This window comes from Pristiophorus japonicus, chromosome 7 (genome assembly GCF_044704955.1).
Source record: "Pristiophorus japonicus isolate sPriJap1 chromosome 7, sPriJap1.hap1, whole genome shotgun sequence".
Classification (NCBI taxonomy): Eukaryota; Metazoa; Chordata; class Chondrichthyes; family Pristiophoridae; genus Pristiophorus; species Pristiophorus japonicus.
This window is the reverse complement of record NC_091983.1, coordinates 104,262,271-104,278,773: the sequence shown is the minus strand read 5'-3', so window position 1 is coordinate 104,278,773 and position 16,503 is coordinate 104,262,271. Positions and strand designations below refer to the sequence as shown.

At 46.8% G+C, this 16,503-nt stretch overlaps 1 protein-coding gene across 10 annotated transcripts in view; it reads left to right on the top strand.

The window, feature by feature from the left end:
* The window catches only part of supt3h (SPT3 homolog, SAGA and STAGA complex component), a 697,134-nt gene that overhangs the window by 113,287 nt on the left and 567,344 nt on the right, over window positions 1–16,503 (top strand). The window lies entirely within an intron of this gene.

Below are 16,503 nucleotides of genomic sequence, written 5' to 3'. Positions count from 1 at the left end.
CTGGAGCGCCCTGCAGCTCCATGTCTGTTTGGCGCGGCGCCCAGGGGGCGGAGCCTACCACTCGCACCGATTTTGTAAGTGGGAGGGGGCGGGTACCATTTAAATTAGTTTTTTTCCTGCCGGCAACCCTGCGCGTGCGCGTTGGAGCGTTCGCGCAGTGTGAAGGAAACATTGGCACTCGGCCATTTTTGTAGTTCTTTGTAGCTGTTTAATTTTTGAACATTTTTTAATAAAAGCACATTGCCATCAGCACTGAGGCTTCTTGCAGCAGTGAGAAGACTGCAGGAAGCCTCAAAGTTGAGGCAGCCGTTTCCCTCCCCCCTCCCGCCCGCCGTCGGGCACGGCTTCCTCCTCTCCCCCCCCACCCTCCCCGGGGGAACGAACGGCTTCCTCCTCCCCGCGGGAACGAACGGCTTCCTCCTTCCCCACCACCCCTCCGCGGGAACGATGGCTGCCTCCTCCCCCCCCCCCCCCCCCCCCCCCCGCGGGAACGATGGCTGCCTCCTTCCCCCCCCCCCCCCCCCCGCGGGAACGAACGGCTGCCTCCTCAACTTGTGAGGCTTCCTGCAGCATTCTCCCTGGCTGAAGCACTTTCACACAGGTAGGAAGATGGTTTATTTAATCTTTTCATTGCTTATAAATTTTCATTCAGGTTGGATTTATTTGTATAAGTATAAATAAGGATTTATTATAGAATTTAATGACTTCCCTTCCCCCCCCCCCCCCCCACCTCGTTCTGGACGCTTAATTTGTAACCTGCGCCTGATTTTTTAATGTGTAGACAAGGTTTTTTCAGTTCTACAAAAATCTTCACTTGCTCCATTCTAAGTTAGTTTGGAGTACGTTTTCACTGTGGAAACTTTGAAATCAGGCGTCAGTGGCCGGACACGCCCCCTTTTGAAGAAAAAATTCTGTTCCAAAGTGAAACTGTTCTACCTGACCAGAACTGCAGAAAAAAAAATGTGGAGAATTGCGATTTCTAAGATAGTCCGTTCTCCACCAGTTGCTCCTAAAAATCAGGTGCAAATCATGTGGAAACTTGGGCCCATAGTCCTGATGAAATGAGATGAGGATAACTCAGTTGTGATGTGGGAATTGCATAGGATAAGAGTATTTTGGGGATAACACATTTGCAATATAAATGGCTCTGCTAACAGCAACAATTTGTAAAAACTGCTGATTTTATTCAGCTGCAGTTATGTTGCCAGAAGCATAATGTGCTGCTATCTCTTGCATGTCTTTCAGTATCTGAGAAAAACACAAATAAAACCTAGAGAGCACATTAGATAGCTATTTAAACAAGATTTTGTAATCTGTAAAAGAACAAATGGCAGAGATTTCAAAATGCATATTTTTCAATTTTAAGTTTCCGTATACCAATTGAAAAAAAGCATACATAATAACTCTTTGCACAGCCGTGAGAATGACATAGGCATGATTTTTGCTTTATTGTTAGAATGTACCCCTTTTAAATTGTTTGAAACTTTCAGACAGTAGATTTTGAATTTTTCTCTCCTGTTATATTTCCACCCTTTCTTCATCCTAGCTCTTCTTGGCTCCGTGAATCCATCCAGCAAACTGTTAATTTGTCATGAAATGTCAAACTGTTTTGGTCTCTGTTTCATACCTTTACTTTCTTCTTTTTTCTCATTTTTCTTAGCTCTCCATTTTTATCCTCTTTCAAGGTTTTCATTCCTTAGATTCACTATTTCCTCCTCAAATCACTAATCACCAGTCTGTAACAACTTCTCTCATTCTGTGCTGTTTTCCATCTTGCTGTTTCTTTTCCATGGGTTAACGGAGCGAAATATCCCAGCGTCAGTTGTTTTCTGATACAAGCTTTCACTCACTCCGAGTGAGCTTTCAGTCAGTTGTCTGCGGATGTCAGTGTGGCCTAATGCCACACTAAGAAAGAAAATAGAATCTCTTTCTTTGTGTCTGATCCAGGAACAATACCGTCCAATTGCTCTTTTCAAACCAAAATGGGTTGCCACAATCATATTCTCTTTTTTTCATAAAATGTGGCCGTGGTATTGTGTGGCATCGGGGGAAAAGGTCAGCCTGCTTGAATACTAAGGCTTTCTACCAAGCTATTCTAAGCTTTGAGAAACCAAACGCTTACTGGGTCTGTGTTGTAAGACTCCTCCCTTATTTTGTGGGGAGTTGGGGTTCCTTACATATTACTTCAGCTTTGTTGCTGAATTGCTTTAATATCTTGAAAAATCTTGAAACTTCTTTGGAATGTATGTACCAGCTGATACATAGTAGTAAATGGACATACAGTTGGGACATTACATACAATGAAAGTACTTAAAAAAAATATTTTACACTATCTTTGAAACATTTTATTGAGAAAACTGAAGTAAAGCTCATACAGTCTGTGCTGTACTGTATGTTCACACATTGCAGCCTATGATATCATGGAATCAGTGTTAACACAAATAACTAGTTGATGAGTTTAGGCTTGGCTCTTCCAGAGAGTCCTGATCATTCAAACCACAGTCATTCAGATTTCACCATGATCTGGTAGCAGTTCAGATTTTTATTTTCATAAGCATATTTATAACATAGTTATTTTTTATTCAGTAATAGTACTGACTTCCAGTGTCTTAACTATCTGGTTAAAATGTACTTGTGTGTTACATTCCTCATCATCATAGGCAGTCCCTTGGAATTGAGGAAGACTTACTTCCACTCTTAACCTGAGTTCTTAGGTGGCTGTACAGTCCAATACGAGAACCACAGTCTCTCACAGGTGGGACAGACATTCGTTGAGGGAAGGGGTGGGTGGGACTGGTTTGCCGCGCGCTCTTTTCGCTGCCTGCACTTGATTTCTGCATGCTCTCGGCGACGAGACTCGAGATGCTCAGCGCCTTCCCGGATGCGCTTCCTCCACTTCGGGCGGTCTTTGCCAGGGTCTCCCAGGTGTCAGTAGGGATGATGCACTTAATCAGGGAGGCTTTGAGCATGTCCTTGTAACGTTTCCGCTGCCCACCTTTGGCTCGTTTGCCGTGAAGGAGTTCCGAGTAGAGCGCTTGCTTTGGGAGTCTCGTTTATGGCATGCAAACAATGTGGCCTACCCAGTGGAGCTGATCAAGTGTGGTCAGTGCTTTGATGCTGGGGATGTTGGCCTGGTCGAGGACGCTAATGTTGGTGCGTCTGTCCTCCCAGGGGATATGTAGGATCTTGCGGAGACAGCGTTGGTGGTATTTCTCCAGCAACTTGAGATGTCTACTGTGCATGGACCTCAACCGTCTTCTCCCTGTGGCTGAGGAGCTCCTCCCGGAGTCAGTGCGGATTCTGTCCCTTGCGGGGCACAACGGACATGATTTTTACAGCTCGCCAGCTGCAAGAAAAATGCAGGAAACAGCACCAGCCCTTATACATGGTTGCCTTCAACCTTACAAAAACCTTTGACACTTGCATCCCTACCCTATAACTAAAAAGTTGAATTCAACATTCAGAGAATCTTGATTTCAAAGTAACATTTTTATTTTTGCATCAGGTTCTTTATAATGGTAATTCTGATGTAATTATTACAGCATATGCTGCTGATTGAATTTCTCTAAACAATTACAATTATATTTTATATAAAAACAGAACATTCTGGAAATCTCAATGGGTCAGGCAGCATCTGTGGAGAGAAACATATTTAACGTTTCAAGTCAATGCCCTTCAATTCTGACGAAAGGTCATTGACCTGAAACGTTAACTCTGTTTCTCTCCACAGATGCTGCCTGATCTGCTGAGATTTCCAACATTTTCTGTTTTTATTTCAGATTCCAGCATCCGCAGTATTTTTCTAATGTACGGTTATATTTTGATCAACTTGTAGCAATTGCATCTGAATATATTGACCCATGTTTAGATGTCATCCTGCATCGAGAGCTATAGAGTGCAAGAAACAAAGAACTTGCATTTATATTGTGCTTTATCACTTCTCTTCAATGTCCCAAAGCTTTTCACAAGCAATGAAATGCAGTCACTGTTCCATAGGTAAATAGAAACATAGGGCCCAAGTTTCGAGCCGCGCCTAGAACGGCACAGTCCCGACCTGGACGCCCGTTTTTCGCGCCACAAAGTGCGCCTAAAAAAAACCCTCCATTCTCCACCTCCCTGCAGGTCCTCTGGCCCTCGGCGCAGCACAGCAGGAGCTGTAGGGGGCGGAGCCAGGTCCCTGCGCTGAAAACAGTGCCGGGACCTCTGCACATGCGCGCTACAGTGGGCACGCAAGTGCAGTAGCTCCAGGCAGCCAAAACTGTGTGGGAGGGGCCCAAAGCACGCAGCCCCTAGCGCTGGCTGAATGGCCTCACTGGGGCTGCGTGAATAAGGCTCCTCCCACGGCCAGCTCCTGCTTCCTCCCGACCCGACTCGACTCCCGCTTCCGGACCGGACCGGACACCGACTCCTGCTCCCCCCCTCCCCCACCCCGGACCGGACCCCGCTCCCGCTCCCCCCCCCCCCCCCCCCCCCGCCTCCGCCTCCGGACCCGACACCCACTCCCCCCCTCCCCCCCCCGGCCCCCGGACTGGATCCGACCTGACCTCCCTCCCCCCGACCTGACCTCCCTCTTCCTCCCTCCCTCCCTCCCCCCGAACCGAACCGAACCGACCGACCTCCCACCACCACCCCGACACGACCCACGCCACCTACCTGTAAATCTGGTGCTGGGGACGGGCCCTGCCCGAAGTCTCGGGCCCGGCCCGTTCAGCCTCCCTCCCCCTTCTTCCCTCCCCCAACCCCCAATCTCCTTCCCCCCCCCCCAATCTCCTTCCCTCCCCATTCCCTTCCCTCCCCAATCTCCTTCCCTCCCCAATCTCCTTCCTCCCCAATCTCCTTCCCTCCCCAATCTCCTTCCCTCCCCAATCTCTTCCCCCAATCTCCTTCCCCCCCCCAATCTCCTTCCCCCCCCAATCTCCTTCCCCCCCCCCCAATCTCCTTCCCTCCCCCCCCCCAATCTCCTTCCCTCCCCCCCCCCCAATCTCCTTCCCTCCCCCCCCCAATCTCCTTCCCCCCCCCCCAATCTCCTTCCCCTCCCCCCCCCCAATCTCCTTCCCTCCCCCCCCCAATCTCCTCCCTCCCCCTCCCCCAATCTCCTTCTTTCCCCCCAATCTCCTTCCTTCCCCCCCCCAATCTCCTTCCCTCCCCCCCCAATCTCTTTCCCTCCCCACCCCAACTCCTTCCCTCCCCCCAATCTCCTTCCCTTTCCCCCCATCTCCTTCCCTTTCCCCCCAATCTCCTTCCCTTTCCCCCCAATCTCCTTCCCTTTCCCCCCAATCTCCTTCCCTTTCCCCCCAATCTCCTTTCCCTTTCCCCCCCAATCTCCTTCCCTTTCCCCCCAATCTCCTTCCCTTTCCCCCCCAATCTCCTTCCCTTTCCCCCCCAATCTCCTTCCCTTTCCCCCCCAATCTCCTTTCCTTTCCCCCCCCAATCTCCTTCCTTTCCCCCCCCAATCTCCTTCCCTCCCCCCCAATCTCCTTCCTCCCCCCCAATCTCCTTCCCCCCCCCAATCTCCTTCCTCCCCCCCAATCTCCTTCTCCCCCCCAATCTCCTTCCTCCCCCCCAATCTCCTTCCTCCCCCCCAATCTCTTCCCCCCCCAATCTCCTTCCTCCCCCCCCAATCTCCTTCTCTCCCCCATAATCTCCTTCCTCCCCCCCAATCTCCTTCCTCCCCCCAATCTCCTTCTCCCCCCAATCTCCTTCCTCCCCCCCATCTCCTTCCTCCCCCCAATCTCCTTCCTCCCCCCCAATCTCCTTCCTCCCCCCCAATCTCCTTCCTCCCCCCCATCTCCTTCCTCCCCCCCAATCTCCTTCCTCCCCCCCAATCTCCTTCCTCCCCCCCAATCTCCTTCCTCCCCCCCCAATCTCCTTCCTCCCCCCCCCAATCTCCTTCCCTCCCCCCCCATCTCCTTCCTCCCCCCCAATCTCCTACCCCCCCCAATCTCCTACCCCCCCAATCTCCTACCCCCCCCCCAATCTCCTACCCCCCCCCAATCTCCTACCCCCCCCCAATCTCCTACCCCCCCAATCTCCTACCCCCCCCCAATCTCCTACCCCCCCAATCTCCTACCCCCCCCAATCTCCTACCCCCCCCAATTCTCCTACCCCCCCCAATCTCCTACCCCCCCCCCCAATCTCCTACCCCCCCCAATCTCCTACCCCCCCCAATCTCCTACCCCCCCAATCTCCTACCCCCCCAATCTCCTACCCCCCCAATCTCCTACCCCCCAATCTCCTACCCCCCCCAATCTCCTACCCCCCCCCAATCTCCTACCCCCCCCCCAATCTCCTACCCCCCCCAATCTCCTACCCCCCCCAATCTCCTACCCCCCCCAATCTCCTACCCCCCCCCAATCTCCTACCCCCCCCAATCTCCTCCCCTCCCCCCCAATCTCCTCCCCTCCCCCCCATCTCCCCTCCCCCCCATCTCCCCTCCCCCCCCATCTCCTTTCCCCCAGCTCCCTTCCCCCCATCTCCCTTCTCCCCATCTCCCTTCTCCCCTTTATCCCCTTCTCCCTTCTCCCCCATCCCTCCCATCCCTCCCCCTTCTCCCCATCCCTCCCCTTCTCCCCATCCCTCCCCCTTCTCCCCCATCCCTCCCCCTTCTCTCTCCCTCTACCCCCCTCCTCCCCCTCCCCTCGCTGTCAGAAACACAGACATTGACAGACAGAGAATGAGACACACACAGACAGACAGAGATAGAGACAGTGACAGAGACACACTGAGGGGGGCATCCCAGCACGCTGTTGGAGGGCTCCCGGTGCTGCAGTCGGTAAGTAGAAAATGTTTTATTTATTGAGTTTAAAAAAAAAAATTATTTCTTATTAATTTTTTTTGATTGATTTATTGGTTGATTTATTGATGTATTTATCATTTATTATTGATGATGGCTCTTTATTTGTAAAACTGAAGTGTTTAATGTTTGTAAACTTCCCTTTAAACACCCCCCAGCCCACCATTCCCTACGCCTGATTTGTAACCTATGCCTGATTTTCTAAAGTGTAGACAAGGTTTTTTCGAGCGTACAAAAATCTTCACTTACTCCATTCTAAGTTAGTTTGGAGTAAGTTTTCACTGACGAAACTTTGAAAACAGGCGTAAGTGGCCGGACACGCCCCCTTTTGAAAAAAAATTCTGTTGGGGAGGAAAAAAAAATCTGGGAAAATTCCTCTCCAACCCATCCAGGCGATCAAAACTAGTCCAGTAGATCACCCTGGCCGTATTCTATTCCCTGCAGTACTTACCATTATATCTGCGCCGTCCAACAAAAAGATCATCCCGTCTAATCCTAATTACCAGCTCTAGGTCCGTAACCCTGCAGTTTACGGCACTTCAAGTGCCCATCCAACCATCTCTTAAAAGTGGTGAGGGTTTCTGCAACCACCGCTCTTCCAGCAGCAAGTTCCAGATCCCCACAACCCTCTGCATAAAGAAGCCCCACGTCAAATCTCCTCTAAACCTTCCACCAACCACCTTAAAACTATGCCCCCTCGTAATAGACCCCTCCACCAATGACAATAGACCTTTACTATCCACTATGTCCAGGCCCTTTAATATTTTGTACACCTCAATGAGGTCTCCTCTCAACCTCCTCTGTTCCAATGAGAATAAACCCAGCCTATCCAATCTGTCTTCATAACTAAGATTCTCCATTCCAGGCAGCATCCTAGTAAATCTCCTCTGTACCCTCTCTAGTGCCATCACGTCCTTCCTATAATACGGCGACCAGAACTGCACGCAGTACTCCAGCTGTGGCCTAACCAAAGTATTATACAATTTAAGCATAACCTCCGTGTTCTTATATTCTATGCCTCGGCCAATAAAGACAAGCATTCCGTATGCCTTCTTAACCACCTTATCCACCTGGCCTGCTACTTTCAGGGATCTGTGGACAAGCACTCCAAGGTCCCTTTGTTCATCTACACTATTAAGTGGCCTACTGCTTAATGTGTATACCCTTTCCTTATTAGCCCTCCCAAAGTGCATCACTTCACACTTCTCTGAATTAAATTCCATTTGCCACTGCTCTACTCACCTGACCAGTAGTTTGATATCCTCATGCAGCCCATGACTTTCCTCTTCATTATCAACTACACAGCCAATTTTAGTGTCGTCTGCAAACTCGTTGATGTATACCACAAAAAGCAAGGGACCCAATACTGAGCCCACCGGAAACATCCTTCCAGTCACAAAAACATCCATCAATCATCACCCTTTGCTTCCTACCTCTGAGCCAATTTTGGATCCAACTTGCCACTTTGCCCTGGATTCCATGGGCTTTAACCTTCATGCACCAGCCATTTTGTCCTTGTGACTAAGTATTACATCACATTGTTGTATTTAAGTAAGAAAATAATTGCATCTACATAGCATCAGGATGCCCCACAGCACTTTGCAGCCAACTAATTTATTTTGAAGTGTAGTCACTGTTTTGTATGCAAATGCAGCAGCCAATTCCCACACCGTCCCTAAATCAGTGTCCTAAAATCAGCGACGATGAATGACCAGTTAATTTCTGGTTTGGTGGTTTTTGGTTGAGGAAGGAATGCTGGTCAGGACATGAGGAGGACGGATTACCGCCTCTCTGTGGGGGGGGCACAGCTTTGGCTGCGCTATCATTGACAGATCCACAACTTCGGGATTTCTGCATGCAGCAAATCCCAAAATTGTAACCAGTTTCAAAGGCAGCATGACTGCGTACTCTGTTATCCAGGTCCTGCTGTAGGTGGGCAGGGACTGTTCCATTATTGGAGGAGTTGTGAACAGAGCTGAACAGAGGAATCATCAACAAATAGGCCTACTTCTCACATAACGGAGCGAAGGTTATTGATGAAGCAGCTGAAAGACCAAGTGCACATTTCTGCAGTAATGTCTTGGGGCTGAGATGATTATCTCCAACATTCATGGCCACCTTTCTTTATGTGAGGGTTGACGAGCCACTACAAGGTTTTCATTTTGATTCCCATTGACCTCAGTTCTGCTAGGGCTCCTTGATGCCATATTTTGTTGAATGTTGCCTTGATGTTGAGGGTAGCCACTCTGATCTCTGAATTGGCATTCCGTTTGCATCCATGTCTGAATCAAGACTGATGAGGTCTGGAGTAGAGCAGTTCTGATAGAACCTAAACAGAGCATTGGTGAGCAGATTATTGATAATTAGATGTTACTTGATGTCAATATTGATGTCTCCTCCTCTCACTTTACTGAGATTGGGAGGTAATTCGCCCTCTGAGCTCTAATAACAGTTTGGATTATTCAATGGTAGAGTTTCCGCATTGAGAAATTACGCAAGTTTTCTGAAGCGAAGTATGGTTCAGGTTTCTGCACAAACTCATTTGCATAATCACAAACTTAAAGGGTCCAAATTTGTCCCCCTACATAAGGTCCATTACCGCCTCCAAGAGTCAGTAATGGGAGGGGGTAAGGCACTTCCGACTGGGGGCAGGCAGATGGGCCGACCCATCAGAAATTGCCTCCAAGCCGGGAGCGACGGAAACGGGTTTCCATCCCACCTCTGTTGCCGCCCCGTCCGGCACGTGCCGACCCCTTACTGCCTGGCGGTGACCCCTTTCCACCCCGCGAGGGAAATTGCCCCACAGGAGCAGAGCCGTCGCCGCTCAGTTCCCCCAATAGCTTTTCCCAGCGGAAGCTGCCAGTGGCTGGGCGGTATGTCTGCCCTCAAAGGGCTCCGTCACAGCCGTCATTTTATTTTACTTGTCGGCCGATTCTGAAGTCGGCCCGAAAATGGTAGCCATGGGTTCGGCTGGGCAGCCAACAGGCAGCCTAACACCCTCTCTTGGGTACCGGGCTGCTGGCCCAGCTGAAACCTCCCTGGTGACCCAGTGGGCACCATTAAAGTGGCTGTAGAGCTTGCAGCGGGTCCTCCCATTTAAAGGAGAGGGACATTGCTATGTATCAGTACGTTCGCGTCACGCTGACATCTCATTGCGGTGCTGATAACACCACCCGCCTTCTGCCCCTCTCCCGACCCACATCTGCCCCTCAACCGCCCCAAACACCGCCCGGAAAAATGAAAAACTTCAAAGATGCTAATTTCACTCCATTTATTTCGGAATGTGTGCCCCATTTGGGGCGGCGGGCAATCTTGGCTCTAAAATCTTCATGGACTAGTGGTATCGGGCAGCGTTTTAGAATATAATTGATTATTTTTGTCCAAGCATTAAAAAATATTCCTTTATATATTTAAAAGTGGTAACCTGGTGCAGTTTTATTAATACAGCTGAAAATAGGTTTATCACAAAAAATAAGCATTTTTAATGTGAGTCGAGTCCACCACCTGTGACTAACCTGATTTAAAATAACTGAAAATGACTTTAAAAAGCTATACAGAACCACGTACTAGTTTCATTGGTGTACACTCGTCCGTTTCTTAGTAAATTAATTATTTTTTACTATTTTAAAATCTTTTAAAATGTGCCTATTGGTGCCCCTAAAGAAAAAAGCTTAATTTTAAGAGCCTTCTTGAAGGGCCACAAACAGGCGCGATTAGTGGAAACTCGCCATGGTGATTAATTTGATCTGGGGTGTGGTCAGCTTTGTGGGCAGGGCCGACTTCCAGTGCAAGTTTTTTTTAAACCAACACAAAAGAAACTTGATTTGCTCTGGGTGTAACTTGCATTGAAACACCTTGCTCTTTTGTTGGGGGGGTTGCTGATTTCAGGCGAATGCAACCGAGCAGAAACCCTAATCCCAACTACTTAACAAGTATACAAATTCCTGGAGTGGGACATGAACCCACAACCTTCTGACTCTGAGGCGAGTGTGCTTTAGTTTTTTTAAATGCATGCTTTTGGCATTTTTATCCTTATACTTCTGTTGGATCCCCTTCAGCTCCACAATCCCTCGAGATGTCTGCGCTCCTCTAATTCTGCTGTCCTGAGCATCCCTGATTATAATCGCTCAACCATTGGTGGCCGTACCTTCTGTTGTCTGGGCCCCAAGCTCTGGAACTCCCTGCCTAAACCACTCCGCCTCTCCACCTCTCTTTCCTCCTTCAAGACACTTCTTAAAACATACCTCTTTGAACAAGCTTTTGGTCACCTGCACTAATTTCTACTTATGTGGCCAAATTTTTATCGCATAATATTCCTGTGAAGCACCTTGAGATGTATCACTACGTTAACGGCTCTATATAAATACAAGTTGTTGTTGGATCCAGGAAGATATATCTTTTCCTGGGCCACAAGGTTTTGTGTATTTTCAGCTCATGCATTATGACACTGAAGCTAACATTAGCATTACAGTAATAAAGCCATTCAAATGACAGTAGCTTCAATACTATAATAATAACCTTAATCCACAGAAATAAGCACCTAAAATGCTATCTGAACTCAAGATAAAAAACAAAACACTTGTCCCGATTATTCCTTTCCCGAGTGTCTCTGTTCCCATTTTCTCTGTGCCCCATTTAAAAATAAAATTAAGTAGAAAACCAGTTAAAATTATTTATTTATTTCTATACTTTATTTTCCATTAAAGAAAAGGTAAGATATTTTACTTACCACCTTTTCTCCTGGCTCCATTTTGAAGATGGGAGCAACTTTAAAAAAAAAAAGTCTCTTTCTGGAAATAAACTTTAAAGCAATTTTATTTCCAGCTAATAAAAAGTCTATTGTATCCAAACTTAGTCTCTGCTAAAGAAATATACTCATTATTGGTGCTGGAACTCAACAGCAACAAATTAATAAACTTGTCTATATCACTAAGGGTTGAAATGTTTCTGAATCATTTTGACAACTTAAAAAAAATCTCTAGGAGCTTAGTGCTTGCTATAAAACTTTACACTGGAAACTCAAAAATACAGAAAAGAATGTCACTCATTGGATGTTCTTCCATGTGGTGTTTTATCAGTACTCGTGGATTAAGTAGACAGAATATTAAAGAAAGATGTTTAGTCACTGTATAAAATTTAATTTCACTTGGTCAAATCTTTTCCGAATCCACCTCCATATCTGACTATATGTGCTATCAGACAATCTATGGTGCAGCATTAATTTGAAAGCACATGGAAGCTGCAGTATACACTTTGATATGGATGACGAATGGTGCAGAGGTGAACTGTAGGAAAAGTCTTTTGATGGGAAAAAATTGGGGAGAGGAAAAAGTGAGGAAAAGTTATTACAGTATTTGAAAAACTACTTTAAAAATGTGTTTCTACTCTGCACGTTCCCCCGGTTTTTCACAATTGACATGTATTCTTTCCCTGCTGGGTTTGTGGGACATTTTGAGCTGTACTGTTCTACTTTGCTGCTGCCACTACCACTTAACTGAAAGAAACAGGTTTTACTTAAGGCTGCACACTCAATGTTCTGCGGTGGCTTGGCCAGTTTCCATGAGTTAGATCAGAACAATTCAGTTCATGTTTTCTGCTTTGCCTGCAAATCACGTCGTTTCTATGACATTTCAATCTAACATTGTCATTGGATGATAGGAACATAAAACATGGAATATGGAAAAGGCATTTGGCCAATTAAACTCATTAAACTCACAGACCATCTATACTTTGCCCTGTCACAAACTCCACCAAACCTAGTGGCTGAAGTGGGGACCGGCAGTGCTTGGCCACCGTATGTCTTGCCCCACTGACTGAACGCAGTCTCGAAGGACTTTGCCATATAGACGGTGATGGCCTTTGCTTTCTCTGCCTTGTTGCACAGGAACGCACGACACTGCAGTTGCACAGGAACGCACGGCACTGCAGCTGCCCTCTGCTCTTGCAAATGTACAGGATCACTTCAGTGTGGCCCTTGTCCGTGGTGCAGTAGGCGATATCATGGAGGTAGGTCTTGGTGATCTGACGGCCGCTGGAGATATCTTCACCTCCAGGTAGCATGGCTTCACCACCAACACGTGGTCTGTGGCCACCAGGCGATTGACTACCATGGCGGTAAACCTGGAATACAAAGATAGGTGGGGCAGTAAGTTGTGAGGAGGATGCAAAGAATCTGCAAAGGGATATCGATAGACAGGTTAAGTGAGTGGGCAAAAATTTGGCAGAAGGTTCACTAGGTTGATTCCTGAGATGAAGGGTTGTCTTTTGAGGAAAGGTTGAGCAGGTTGGGCCTATACTCATTGGAGTTTAGAAGAATGAGAGGTGATCTTATTGAAACATAAGATTCTGAGCGGGCTGGACAGGATAGATGCAGAGAGGATGTTTCCCCTTGTGAGGGAATTGAGAACTAGGGGGCATAGTTTCAGAAAAAGGGTCACCCATTTAAGACGGAGATGAGGAGGAATTTCTTCTCTGAGGGTCGTGAATCTTTGGAATTCTCTATCCGAGAGAGCAGTGGAAGCTGAATCATTGAATACATTCAAGGTGGAGATAGACAGATTATTGAACTACAGGGGAGTCCAGGGTTATGGGGAATGGTCGGGAAAATGGACTTGAGGCCATGATATTGAATGGCGGAGCAGGCTCTAGGAGTATGGCCTATTCCTGCTCCTATTTATTGGCCCAGAACTTCCTGTAATTCCATTCCCGCGGGCAAACTGGTAAAATAAAGAAAAAAATGCGCACTTATCATTCTCTCCTGCGCCCTCTTGAACTTCCGATAGAGTGATGAAGGTTCCCGGGCAGCGTATGACGTCACGTCGCCCGGGAATACAGCGCGTGCGAAGTCTGTGGCTTCTTTCGGAGTCTGTCCCCGCCCACATGAGCTGTCACAAGGAGCTCATTTACATAGGCCATGCCCCCAATTGTTTTTTTTGCCTTCAGTGCTGCAGCTGCTTTAAAGATCACTACAATGCTTTGAAAAATGAGATTTTTCAATGTTTTAATAGTTTAAAGATTGTCTAATTTATTTTAAACATTTTAACAGTTTTAAACATTTTAAAAGTTAATTAAAGCAATATAAAGACTATTAAAAAGTGAAATGGCAAGAATATCCTGCGCAGACATGTTTCCCTCACAGATAGATGCTGAAAATAGGAGGAAAGAAGGAAATACTTGTAGAACTCATTTTTAAAGTCGGTATAGCCTAACACACACACACTTCTACTAACCCCCTCCCTCCCTCTCTCAGGTCCTCTCTCCCTGTTTTTGAGCTTGCGTATTTGTCCATATACTGACACTGTATCCCGAGCCCCCCGGCTCCAACTGCAGCCACTCATGCTTTGGTGGCTGGTTACCACAATGAATGGTTATCAATGAATTAAAGCACGGGAGTGTCTTTTAATTAAGTTTATTGTCTAAATTGACCATTGCTTTAATTTTGGGGAGAGGCACCAGTAAATGGGGTCAAATTGCAATGATGTTTGTGAGTGAAAGGTCAGAATATTTTCTAGGGTTACAAATAGAAATAAGGAGCTTCCCCTGATGGCTAAGTTGGTAGATGCTGGACCACGCAGACTCGGAAGATCAGAGAATTATACCTGGTCTATGTTAAGTTAGCCGAGGCCAGCAGCAAGCTGGAGACATCAGACCAGTATACTACAATCCTTTACCGAAAGTTCGAGACACCAGACCAGTATACTGCAAACCATTACAGAAAGCTCGAGACACCAGACCAGTATACTACAAACCATTACAGCAAGCTCGAGACACCAGACCAGTATACCGCAAACCATTACAGAAAGCTGGAGACACCAGACCAGTATACTACAATCCATTACAGCAAGCTCGAGACACAGACCAGTATACTACAAACCATTACAGCAAGCACCAGCTACTCTTACTATTGAAATGTTTCCATTCAACATGCAGCCTTCAAAGCAGCTTTAAAGGACAATCTCAAACAATCCTTCCAATTACAGTGCTGATGTCAGGCTTTAAAAAGTAAAATTCCTGTAATGTACATGAATTACCTGGTTCCTCCAGCACCTCTGCACGCAGAATGCAGGCTGCATGGCTGCTTTATCTCGCACAGAACTTTCGTGCCCTAATCCTGGCAGATCTCTCAAAGTCGGAATTTTGCATGAGAACTCATAGTTCTCTAGCGCATGGAGAAGATCTGTTAAGCTCCAGCTTGACAGGTCGGAAAAGCCGTTTATTTTGCGCATGTGCATTGTGTGCTGAAAACCGGCTTTTCGGATGCCTTCCCATGTCCGTAGAAACTTTGTACGGGCCCGGGACATCGGAATTTCTATCTCATTATATTCTACGTTCTTGAGGGAATGATCAACCACAGGCAAAATATCCAAGATGATAAAACTTGAGCTAAGTGCTAAATTATCAATCTAACCTCACAACCCATTCTTGTTCTGATTAGTTGCATTCTGCAGTTAATAAGGGACATTTTACTGGGCCTGCACCCAGGCACACTGGATTCCCTGGGCACAGCGAATAACAGGAATTTAGGCAGGTTGGAGCAGGCCCCGAAAAGTAACCAGTCCACTTTTTCTCTCTTCAAGTGGAGGACAATTGGTCTGATTCCTTTGCAGATATGTGCTCTGATCCACCCAATATTCCGATATATGTGCCCAAGCGATGCTGATCTAGGAAAATCTCCCATTATCTCTGGGTTCTGCTGAATATTAGCTATTATGTTCCTTTGGTCATCCATGGCTATCCTTAGCCTTACAATTATCTATCTGATACTCGAACAGATACTTATCCAGATCAATTTCAAATGATTAAATCAACATAGCACTAATTGGATGGAGGGTAAAACTTATATTCTCTAGTCTTCTTGAAGCTGGTTAACTTTGTTCTCGTCCTTTAGTTCTGTGCTCACATCTAACTTGTTTAATCTGCATGCCTGCATAGGTTCCAGCCACCTTACCAGCTTCAAAAACAAAACCTGCTTGTCTTTCAACAGGATCTTCTCAGGAGCTGGAGCCTATTCTCTTGCAGCAGAATCTTTCCTTTGAGTAAAGAGGCAGCAATGTTTGACAACCAATTCTTTGTAATTATCACATGAACCTCCTGCCCGGTTATGTAACATGCAGGGGAGAGAGAGAGCGTGTGTATGGCGTTTGTGGGGGTGGTGGTGCAGATTGCTGGAATGTTACTAGCAGTGATTGGATTGCACTGCGAAGTTAGATGGCATGCTGCCTCCATCCTTTTTAGAATAGTACACTAATTTAGATCCATTCTTGGCCTAGACTCTGAGATTTATAGAGTGGGTTCTATACATTGGATCCCTTCCACCTTATTCTACTCTTGCTTGATCACACTTTATCAGCAGAACCTCTGCCAAACCATCTGAAGTACCCATGAATTAACCCCACATCATTCCACACTGCACTGAGGGGTTGCTTATACCATCTGCATGCATCCATAGTTTCCATTAATTTGCACACACATGTGGTCTCACTAGGGTAAAATACAGATTTAAAATGATCTCTCTGGATTTGTACGTTATATCCCTTGCTATGCTTCCCAACATTCTATTTGTTTAAACAGCCGGGGAACATCTGTGTCCTGCTCGGATACCGCAAGTACACCTCTTTACCTTCATCTCATGAGGAAGGAGGGGGACCGAGAGTTAGAAACATAGATGAAACATGGAAATTTACAGCGCAGAAGTAGGTCATTTCGGCCCA